Source organism: Oncorhynchus nerka, unplaced genomic scaffold (genome assembly GCF_034236695.1).
Source record: "Oncorhynchus nerka isolate Pitt River unplaced genomic scaffold, Oner_Uvic_2.0 unplaced_scaffold_2361, whole genome shotgun sequence".
Lineage (NCBI taxonomy): Eukaryota > Metazoa > Chordata > Actinopteri > Salmoniformes > Salmonidae > Oncorhynchus > Oncorhynchus nerka.
The window spans coordinates 30,766-42,301 of record NW_027038935.1 but is presented as its reverse complement, the minus strand read 5'-3'; the positions used below and the strand labels follow the sequence as shown (position 1 = coordinate 42,301).

The following is an 11,536-nucleotide window of genomic DNA, read 5'->3' as shown; positions in this document are numbered from 1 at the left end:
ATCTAAGCTAAGCTGAAGTCGGCTTCCGGGTTGGAGCGAGCGGTCGTATCTGCACTCAATCCGCAGGTAGACACATTTCGCTACATTTCATTATAGTACAACGGTTTGATTTGTCTAATCTTAGCAATTTCTTCTTAGCTAGCTACAGCTGCAGTTTCTTGTATCATAGATAATTGCGTAATTACTGTATTTCGTCGCCTCTAACGTAGTCTACACTGCCCTGCAGCTAGCCAGCTAGCTAACGTCCACCGTTAGCTAGTCCACCGCCACCGATTAGCAGCACAACTATTACACTCAACTGAACGACTTGATTAGTGTAGTGTTAGCTAGCTACATAGTTGTCTTTGCTGTCTTCGTACCCAAGATAATTGTGTAGTTTAGAGTGTGTAATTTTATGTCGCCCTTAACATAGGAGACTCTGCTAGCTAGCCAACAGCTAGCCAACGTCTACCGAACAGAACTTCTGCACTCAACAATCCCGTCGTGATTTCGCTTTCGCTCCACAGGTAGTATCACATTTTTCATTTAATTTCATTACAGTACAACGGTTTGATTTGTTTGATCGTAGCTAGCTACATAGCTAGCTACATAGCCGTCTTTAATCAAAGATAATTGTGTAGTCTAGAGCGATTTTCCCTAGGTTAACTAGCCAGCTATTGTCGTTCTTTTAACGCAACGTAACGTAATCAACACTGCTAGCTAGCCAGCTGGCCCGAATAGCAGCACAGTAGAAACTATTACACTCAACGGAACGACTTGATTAGTGTAGTGTCAACAACGCAGCCAATGCCAACTAGCCTACTTAGTCAACAACGCAGCCTCTGCCAGCTAGCCTACTTCAGCAGTACTGTATCATTTTTAATCATTTTAGTCAATAAGATTCTTGCTACGTAAGCTTAACTCTCTGAACACTCGTGACGTGTAGTCCACTTGTCATTCCAATCTCCTTTGCATTAGCGTAGCCTCTTGTGTAGCCTGTCAACTATGTGTCTGTCTATCCCTGTTCTCTCCTCTCTGCACAGACCATACAAACGCTCCACACCGCGTGGCCGCGGCCACCCTAATCTGGTGGTCCCAGCTGACGACTCCACGTGGAGTTCCAGGTCTCCGGTAGCCTCTGGAACTGCCGATCTGCGGCCAACAAGGCAGAGTTCATCTCCGCCTATGTCTCCCTCCAGTCCCTCAACTTCTTGGCACTGACGGAAACATGGATCACCACAGACAACACTGCTACTCCTACTGCTCTCTTTCGCCTGCCCACGTGTTCTCGCACACCCCGAGAGCTTCTGGTCAGCGGGTGGTGGCACCGGGATCCTCATCTCTCCCAAGTGGTCATTCTCTCTTTCTCCCCTTACCCATCTGTCTATCGCTCCTTTGAATTCCATGCTGTCACAGTTACCAGCCCTTTCAAGCTTAACATCATTATCATTTATCGCCCTCCAGGTTCCTCGGAGAGTTCATCAATGAGCTTGATGCCTTGATAAGCTCCTTTCCTGAGGACGGCTCACCTCTCACAGTTCTGGGCGACTTTAACCTCCCCACGCCTACCTTTGACTCATTCCTCTCTGCCTCCTTCTTTCCACCCTCTCCTTTTGACCTCACCCTCTCACCTTCCCCCTACTCACAAGGCAGGAAATACGCTCGACCTCATCTTTACTAGATGCTGTTCTTCCACTAACCTCGTTGCAACTCCTCCAAGTCTCCGACCACTACCTTGTATCCTTTTCCCTCTCGCTCTCATCCAACACTTCCCACACTGCCCCTACTGGATGGTATCGCGCCGCCCCAACCTTCGCTCTCTCTCCCCCGCTACTCTCTCCTCTTCCATCCTATCATCTCTTCCCTCTGCTCAAACCTTCTCCAACCTATCTCCTGATTCTGCCTCCTCAACCCTCCTCTCCTCCCTTTCTGCATCCTTTGACTCTCTATGTCCCCTATCCTCCAGGCCGGCTCGGTCCTCCCCTCCCGCTCCGTGGCTCGATCGACTCATTGCGAGCTCACAGAACAGGGCTCCGGGCAGCCGAGCGGAAATGGAGGAAAACTCGCCTCTCAAGTGGACCTGACATCCTTTCACTCCTCCTCTCTACATTTCCTTTCTCTCTCTGCTGCTAAAGCCACTTTCTACCACACTAAATTCCACATCTGCCTCTAACCCTAGGAAGCTCTTTGCAACCTTCTCCTCCCTCCTGAATCCTCCTCCCCTCCCCCTCCTCCTCTCTCTGCAGATGACTTCGTCAACCATTTTGAAAAGAAGGTCGACGACATCCGATCCTCGTTTGCTAAGTCAAACGACACCGCTGGTTCTGCTCACACTGCCCTACCCTGTGCTCTGACCTCTTTCTCCCCTCTCTCTCCAGATGAAATCTGCGTCTTGACGGCCGGCCGCCCTACAACCTGCCCGCTTGACCCTATCCCCTCCTCTCTTCTCCAGACCATTTCCGGAGACCTCCTCCCTTACCTCACCTCGCTCATCAACTCATCCCTGACCGCTGGCTACGTCCCTTCCGTCTTCAAGAGAGCGAGAGTTGCACCCTTCTGAAAACCTACACTGATCCCTCCGATGTCAACAACTACAGACAAAGTATCCCTTCTTTCTTTTCTCTCCAAAACTCTTTGAACGTGCCGTCCTTAGCCAGCTCTCCCGCTATCTCTCTCAGAATGACCTTCTTGATCCAAATCAGTCAGGCTTCAAGACTAGTCATTCAACTGAGACTGCTCTTCTCTGTATCACTTGAGGCGCTCCGCACTGCTAAAGCTAACTCTCTCTCCTCTGCTCTCATCCTTCTAGACCTATCGGCTGCCTTCGATACTGTGAACCATCAGATCCTCCTCTCCACCCTCTCCGAGTTGGGCATCTCCGGCGCGGCCCACGCTTGATTGCGTCCTACCTGACAGGTCGCTCCTACCAGGTGGCGTGGCGAGAATCCGTCTCCACACCACGTGCCTCACCACTGGTGTCCCCAGGGCTCTGTTCTAGGCCCTCTCCTATTCTCGCTATACACCAAGTCACTTGGCTCTCTCATAACCTCACATGGTCTCTCCTATCATTGCTATGCAGACGACACACAATTAATCTTCTCCTTTCCCCCTTCTGATGACCAGGTGGCGACCATCTCTGCATGTCTGGCAGACATATCCGTGTGGATGACGGATCACCACCTCAAGCTGAACTCGGCAAGACGGAGCTGCTCTTCCCTCCCGGGGGAAGGACTGCCCGTTCCATGATCTCGCCATCACGGTTGACAACTCCATTGTGTCCTCCTCCCAGAGCGCTAAGAACCTTGGCGTGATCCTGACAACACCCTGTCGTTCTCAACTAACATCAAGGCGTGGCCGCTCCTGCAGGTTCATGCTCTACAACATCCGCAGAGTACGACCCGGCCTCACACAGGAAGCGGCGCAGGTCCTAATCCAGGCACTTGTCATCTCCCGTCTGGATTACTGCAACTCGCTGTTGGCTGGGCTCCCCTGCCTGTGCCATTAAACCCCTACAACTCATCCAGAACGCCGCAGCCCGTCTGGTGTTCAACCTTCCCAAGTTCTCTCACGTCACCCCGCTCCTCCGCTCCCCCACTGGCTTCCAGTTGAAGTCGCATCCGCTACAAGACCATGGTGCTTGCCTACGGAGCTGTGAGGGGAACGGCACCTCAGTACCTCCAGGCTCTGATCAGGCCCTACACCCAAACAAGGGCACTGCGTTCATCCACCTCTGGCCTGCTCGCCTCCTACCACTGAGGAAGTACAGTTCCCCGCCTCAGCCCAGTCAAAACTGTTCGCTGCTCTGGCCCCCCAATGGTGGAACAAACTCCCTCACGACGCCAGGACAGCGGAGTCAATCACCACCTTCCGGAGACACCTGAAACCCCACCTCTTTAAGGAATACCTAGGATAGGATAAAGTAATCCCTCTCACCCCCCCTCCCCCTGAAAAGATTTAGATGCACTACTGTTCCACTGGAGGTCATAAGGTGAATGCACCAATTTGTAAGTCGCTCTGGATAAGAGCGTCTGCTAAATGACTTAAATGTAAATGTAAATGAATCTTACCTCGTTTGCACACTGCATATAGACTTTTCTATTGTGTTATTGACTGTATGTTTGTTTATTCCATGTGTAACTCTGTGTTATTGACTGTATGTTTGTTTATTCCATGTGTAACTCTGTGTTATTGACTGTATGTTTGTTTATTCCATGTGTAACTCTGTGTTATTGACTGTATGTTTGTTTATTCCATGTGTAACTCTGTGTTGTTGTTTGTTGTTTGTGTCGCACTGCTTTGCTTTATATTGCCCAGGTCACAGTTGTAAATGAGAACTCATTCTCAACTGGCCTATCTATCATACACTAACCTACCTAAGTACACTAACCTAAGTTGTTCTCAACCTGGTTAAATAAAGGTGAAATAAAAATAAACGTTTGACCCAAGTTAAACAATTTAAAGGCAATGCTACCAAATACTAATTGAGTGCATGTAAACTTCTGACCCACTGGGAATGTGATGAAAGAAATAAAAGCTGAAATAAATCATTCTCTCTACTATTATTCTGACATTTTAGGGACCTAAGACAGGGAATTTTTACTGGGACTAAATGTCAGGAATTGTGAAAAACGGAGTTTAAATATATTTGGCTAAGGTGTATGTAAACTTCAACTGTATGTGTGTGTATGTATATATGATATATATATATAGTTGTCCAGGCCTTCCTCACCCAGGATCATAGAAACCGTCTTCATCAGGTTGAACACAGTCTCCTTGTGTCGTATCTGGCTGGTGTGCTGAGACATCCTCTGGCTCTTGTGTCTGACATACACAAAGATCCTGGTGTAGGCAGCCACCATGAGAGAGAAGGTGAACAGGTTGAGCACAGCCCAGAACACCAGGTAGGAGCGTTTGTACATGGGGGCCATGGTGGAACAGTTTTCCAGGTCACACACACAGTGCCAGCCCATGGTGGGAACCAGGCCCATGAAGATGGCTAGGCCCCAGATAAGGGCGATGAGCAGCACCACGCGGCGGTTGGTCATCTTACTGTGGAGCTGAGATGATATATACTTTATTAGTCCATAACAGATGGAAACCGCTTTCTCCTGACCACTCTACTGTAATATCAACACACACACACACACACACACACACACACACACACACACACACACCTGCATGGTGAAGATGGTCTGGTGGCGCTCCAAGGCGATGGCCAGGAGGTTCAACACCGATGCTGTCAGACTGGAGTCGATCAGGGTCTGGAGGGAGGAATAATTCATCTATATTTGAAGGGTTTTTAACATATTGACTGAGACAGGACAGTTGAAAGGAGACAGGAAAGGTAGGAGAGATGGAGAGTCAGAAGACCAGAGGGTGGAGTACAACCCACGCTGACTGGTAAACTTGGCTGTACAGTCGTGGCCAAAAGTTTTGAGTGTCAAAGGCTTTTATTGACAATTACATGAAGTTGATGCAAAGAGTCAATATTTGCAGTGTTGACCCTTCTTTTTCAAGACCTCTGCAATCCGCCCTGGCATGCTGTCAATTAACTTCTGGGTCACATCCTGACTGATGGCAGGATGTTTTCTTGGAGTTTGTCAGAATTTGTGAGTTTTTATTTGCCTCTTGAGGATTGACCACAAGTTCTCAATGGGATTAAGGTCTGGGGAGTTTCATGGCCATGGACCCAAAATATCAATGTTTTGTTCCCCGAGCCACTTAGTTATCACTTTTGCCTTATGGCAAGGTGCACTATGCTGGAAAAGGCATTGTTCGTCACCAAACTGTTCCTGGATGGTTAGGAGAAGTTGCTCCTGGAGGATTCTTTATTCTTTATTCATGGCTGTGTTCTTAGGCAAAATTGTGAGTGAGCCCACTCCCTTGGCTTAGAAGCAACCCCACACATGAATTGTCTCAGGATGCTTTACTGTTGGCATGACACAGGACTGATGGTAGCGCTCACCTTGTCTTCTCCGGACAAGCTTTTTTCCGGATGCCCCTAACAATCGGAAAGGGGATTCATCAGAGAAAATGACTTTACCCCAGTCCTCAGCAGTCCAATCCCTATACCTTTTGCAGAATATCAGTCTGTCCCTGATGTTTTTCCTGGAGAGAAGTGGCTTCTTTGCTGCCCTTCTTGACACCAGGCCATCCTCCAACAGCCTTTGCCTCACTGTGCGTGCAGATGCACTCACACCTGCCTGTTGCCATTCCTGAGCAGGCTCTGTACTGATGGTGCCCCGATCCCACAGCTGAATCAACTTTAGGAGACGGTCCTGGCGCTTGCTGGACTTTCTTGGGCACCCTGAAGCTTTCTTCACAACAATTGAACAGCTCTCCTTGAAGTTCTTGATGATCTGATAAATGGTTGATTTAGGTGCAATCTTACTGGCAGCAATCTCCTTGCCTGTGAAGCCCTTTTTGTGCAAAGCAATGATGACGGCACGTGTTTCCTTGCAGGTAACCATGGTTGACAGAGGAAGAACAATGATTCCAAGCACCACCCTCCCTTTGAAGCTTCCAGTCTGTTATTCAAACTCAATCAGCATGACAGAGTGATCTCCAGCCTTGTCAACACTCACACCTGTGTTAACGAGAGAATCACTGACATGACAGCTGGTCATTTTGTGGCAGGGCTGAAATGCAGTGGAAATGTTTTTGGGGGGATTCAGTTCATTTGCATGGCAAAGAGGGATTTGCAAATAATTACAATTCATCTGATCACTCTTCATAACATTCTGGAGTATATGCAAATTGCCATCATACAAAATGAGACAGCAGACTCCGTGAAAATTAATATTTGAGTCATTCTCAAAACATTTGGCAACGACAGTACATGTGTGCCGGGTTCCTCGACCACAGCGGGTCCAGCCATTTCAACTATGTGGGCCTTTTGCTTATAATAGCTTAGTAAGCATAAATCACACAAACCTACAGTACTTTGACAGGAAAAGTTTTCCCAGTTTGAAAGAAAAAAATGTGGATTAATGGGCCCTAGCAAGCATCAACTCAGGGACGGACCATGGATCAGTAATCAGCCCAGGCTTTTCTGACATGCCGGCCCATTTTTTCCTCAAGGACCTCATCACTAGATAAGTAATGCTAATTATGTGGAAGAGAAACTGCCCTTTGGCCAGTCCATTTCTGCATGAACTAATCCTATGGGAAGAACTTGTCTTGTGCACCTGGCTTACTGGGCCATTGGTTCTGGGCCAGATTGATGGTCCAGGGTTAGTTAGGTGTGTGTGGACTCTCCCTTACCTGGCTTACTGGCCATTGGTTCTTGGGCCAGATTGATGGTCCAGGGTTAGTTAGGGTGTGTGTTGGACTCGGATAGGATAAAGTAATCCTTCTCCCCCTCCCCCCCCCCCCTTAAAAGACCTAGATGCACTATTGTAAAGTGGCTGTTCCACTGGATGTCATAAGGTGAAAGCACCAATTTGTAAGTCGCTCTGGATAAGAGCGTCTGCTAAATGACTTAAATGTAAAATGTAATGACTCTCCTACCTGGCTTACTGGCCATTGGTTCTTGGGCCAGATTGATGGTCCAGGGTTAGTTAGGGTGTGTGTTGGACTCTCCTACCTGGGGTACAAACCACTGGTTCTTGGACAGCTTGATGGTCCAGGGTTAGTTAGGGTGTGTTGGACTCTCCTACCTGGCTTACTGGCCATAGGTTCTTGGGCCAGATTGATGGTCCAGGGTTAGTTAGGGTGTGTGTTGGACTCTCCTACCTGGCTTACTGGCCATTGGTTCTTGGGCCAGATTGATGGTCCAGGGTTAGTTAGGGTGTGTGTTGGACTCTCCTACCTGGCGTATAAACCACTGGTTCTTGGACAGCTTGATGGTCCAGGGTTAGTTAGGGTGTGTGTTGGACTCTCCTACCTGGCGTATAAACCACTGGTTCTTGGACAGCTTGATGGTCCAGGGTTAGTTAGGGTGTGTGTGGGACTCTCCTACCTGGCGTACAAACCACTGGTTCTCGGGCCAGATTGATGGTCCAGGGTTAGTTAGGGTGTGTGTTGGACTCTCCTACCTGGCGTACAAACCACTGGTTCTTGGACAGCTTGATGGTCCAGGGCCCAGTGTGGAACATCAGGTGCAGGTAGGCGATACCTGAGAACAGGTCTGCTGCCGCCAGGTTGCCTAGGGGATAGTCGACAAGGACATTAGTAGGGTTGCTAAGGGGGGTAATATTACTGGTAACTTTCTAAAATGTACCAGTTAACTCCTGGATTTTAGGGAATTTTCACAGATATAAAGAAAATGACATAAATATGACTAAATGTATTGAAAGTATAATCTACCAAATTTTGTAGATTTAAAAATGACCAAAACTTCTGAGAATTCTGGTAAATTTGGTAAATTAGTGGGAGCAGCTGCTAATTGACAGACACACACATACACCCTACCTAGCAGATAGTAGATAGGGAAGTGGAAACGTCGGTTGATGAAGATGGCCACCATGACCAGGATGTTGGCCAGGATGACGATGACAGACACACCCATGCCCAGGCTCACCACCACGTAGTCCCGAGGGACGCCAGTGGGCACTGATGTTCTTGCCACTATGTTCGTAGAAGAACTGCACTGTACGGTTGTAGTAGCACCCGGGGACATCGTCTGTCAACTTGTCCATCTTGACCAATCAGATGGGGTGGAGCGTAGAGTGGGCAGGAGTTAAGTGGAGTGAGGGGGACCAATTGGATTGTCCGGACGGATGAGTGGTGGCGGGGGTTCGTGTGGATGGGACTCGCCCTATTGGTGGGTTGGGGGTGGTCTCGCCATGAGGGGTGGGAGGGAATGGACGGCGTCCAGTTTGATTGACGTCTATCTCCTCCAATCGTGTGTGGGCTGAGACGTTGTCCCTTCTCTTTGGTCTGTTGGGGGAAAGAGAAGAAAAACATGTAACAACATAGCTGAAGACACACACACTCTCTATTTTAATTATGACTAGTGTTAGGAGTTTTTCCTTCAGAGCCTTCAACTAGGGTCTATAGACTTTCCTTTAGAGCCCTCAACTAGGGTCTATAGACTTTCCTTCAGAGCCTTCAACTAGGGTCTATAGACTTTCCTTCAGAGCCTTCAACTCAGGTGTATAGACTTTCCTTCAGAGCCTTCAACTAGGGTCTATAGACTTTCCTTCAGAGCCCTCAACTAGGGTCTATAGACTTTCCTTCAGAGCCTTCAACTAGTTTCTAGAGACTTTCCTTCAGAGCCTTCAACTAGGGTCTATAGACTTTCCTTCAGAGCCTTCAACTAGTTTCTAGAGACTTTCCTTCAGAGCCTTCAACTAGGGTCTAGAGATGTTCCTGGTCCTGAAGTTAACATCCTCCCTGTAACAAACACCTCTACAGCAGGTTGTTCTGGTCCTGAGGTTAACACTGATGAACCAGCATCCCTCTGCAGTGTTGACTGTAAACCAGGCTGCCTGCTGGGGTTTAGATAACAACAACATGCCTTCTACCCCAGAGTATGATCTGTGTAGTCTTTACTGAACCCGGGGAGTTATTACCAATGTAGTGATGTCTTCATTCTAGCAGGTTAGTGGACTGAAGCTAGTGATTTAGTAACATAACTAGTCCCTCCCTCGGCTCGACTCTCCTCCTAACAAAAGAAACAACAGAGCAGCTTTCTGGAGCAGAGAGACACACCTCACAATTACACAATCCAACAGTGTAACCTAATCTGAATCCAAACACACAGCAACACACACACAGCCTTGGTGCCGCGCTCTACGACTGCCAGACAGGGGGAGAGAGAGAGGGAAACAGAAAGAGATTGAAAGCGGAAGAGTGGAAACGAGAGAGGGAAGATTAGATGTATACAGGAGAGGAATGGAAGAGACTGAAAGGTAATGAAAACATGAAGGATTGGGGGGGTGTTAAATAGCTGAGTTGGAGTCAGAAACAGAGGAATGCAGAGGGGAGTGTTTGTGGTGTGTGAGCCGTGTACTAAGAGATGGTCGTCTGGCCTCGAGGTCCTCCCACCAGTCTCCCTGTCTGACCCCTAAACAGAATGGAAGTACAGCTGTCCCTCTCTAAAGCACCAGGTATCTAAACCACGACCACTAACTAACCTTCTCCTGACATAATCACCCGGCCATTACGTAGCAGACATCTTAATCCACAGCCACTCAGAGGAGTGTCTGCACTGTGCAGAAGATCACTTAAAATGGGAGGCCACCGAGGAAATCAAACACATGACAATGGCATTGCGAGAACCATGTTCTACCAACTGAACCCCACAGGACCTCTACCCTGATCTGACGGTCTAACTGAACCATACAGGACCTCTACCCTGATCTGACTGTCTAACTGAACCATACAGGACCTCTACCCTGATCTGACGGTCTAACTGAACCATACAGGACCTCTACCCTGATCTGACTGTCTAACTGAACCATACAGGACCTCTACCCTGATCTGACGGTCTAACTGAACCATACAGGACCTCTACCCTGATCTGACTGTCTAACTGAACCCCACAGGACCTCTACCCTGATCTGACGGTCTAACTGAACCATACAGGACCTCTACCCTGATCTGACTGTCTAACTGAACCATACAGGACCTCTACCCTGATCTGACGGTCTAACTGAACCATACAGGACCTCTACCCTGATCTGACTGTCTAACTGAACCATTCAGGACCTCTACCCTGATCTGACGGTCTAACTGAACCATACAGGACCTCTACCCTGATCGGACTGTCTAACTGAACCATACAGGACCTCTACCTCTACCCTGATCTGACTGTCTAACTGAACCCCACAGGACCTCTACCCTGATCGGACGGTCTAACTCAGTGGTCACCAAACTACGGCCCGCGGGCCGGATACGGCCCGTCAGCACATTTGGCCCGGCCCTCTGAACAATACCAGAGACGCTATCGAATTTTTTTCCTATTTGGCCTCCAGAAAAAAAATCCTAGGCCCGGCCCTGTCAAAGAGAGAAAGGAATAATGGCGAAAAGGTTAGGTAAGAGAAAAATTGATTCAGAATGCAGGGTATTTAACCTGCAGTGGACAAACGATTTTTTTTTGTTCAATGCAAAGAAAAGGCTGTTTGTCTCATCTGTCAAGAGACGGTGGCGGTATTCAAAGAATACAATCTTCGCCGACACTATGAATCCCGTCACAAAGACAAGTACGATAGCTTGCAAGGCCAAATACGAGCAGACAAACTCTCAAAGCTAAAAAGTGGACTACTATCTCAGCAGAATACATTTGTACACCAAGCTCAGCTGAACCAGGCATCCGTTCGGGCCAGCTTTCGGGTTGCTAAACTGATAGCAAGAAGCGGTAAGCCTTTCACTGACGGAGAGTTTGTTAAGAAATGTATGGATGCTGTCGCGGAGGAGGTGTGTCCCGAGAAGAAAGATGCATTTAATGCCGTAAGTCTGTCGGCGAGTACAATCACCAGACGCGTTGAAGAAATTGGGAGTAATGTATATGCCCAGCTGTAGCAGAAGACGAAAGAATTTGACTTTTTTTCATTAGCACTGGATGAGAGCACGGACGTGCAAGACACAGCGCAACTGCTCATTTTTATTC

The 11,536-nt window shown here is 48.2% G+C and overlaps 1 pseudogene; it reads right to left on the bottom strand.

Moving 5' to 3' along the window:
- Window positions 1–4,646: 4,646 nt before the first annotated feature.
- LOC135567215 (lysophosphatidic acid receptor 1-A-like) lies at window positions 4,647–9,848 on the bottom strand (annotated as a pseudogene).
- Between the last annotated feature and the right edge of the window lie 1,688 nt (window positions 9,849–11,536).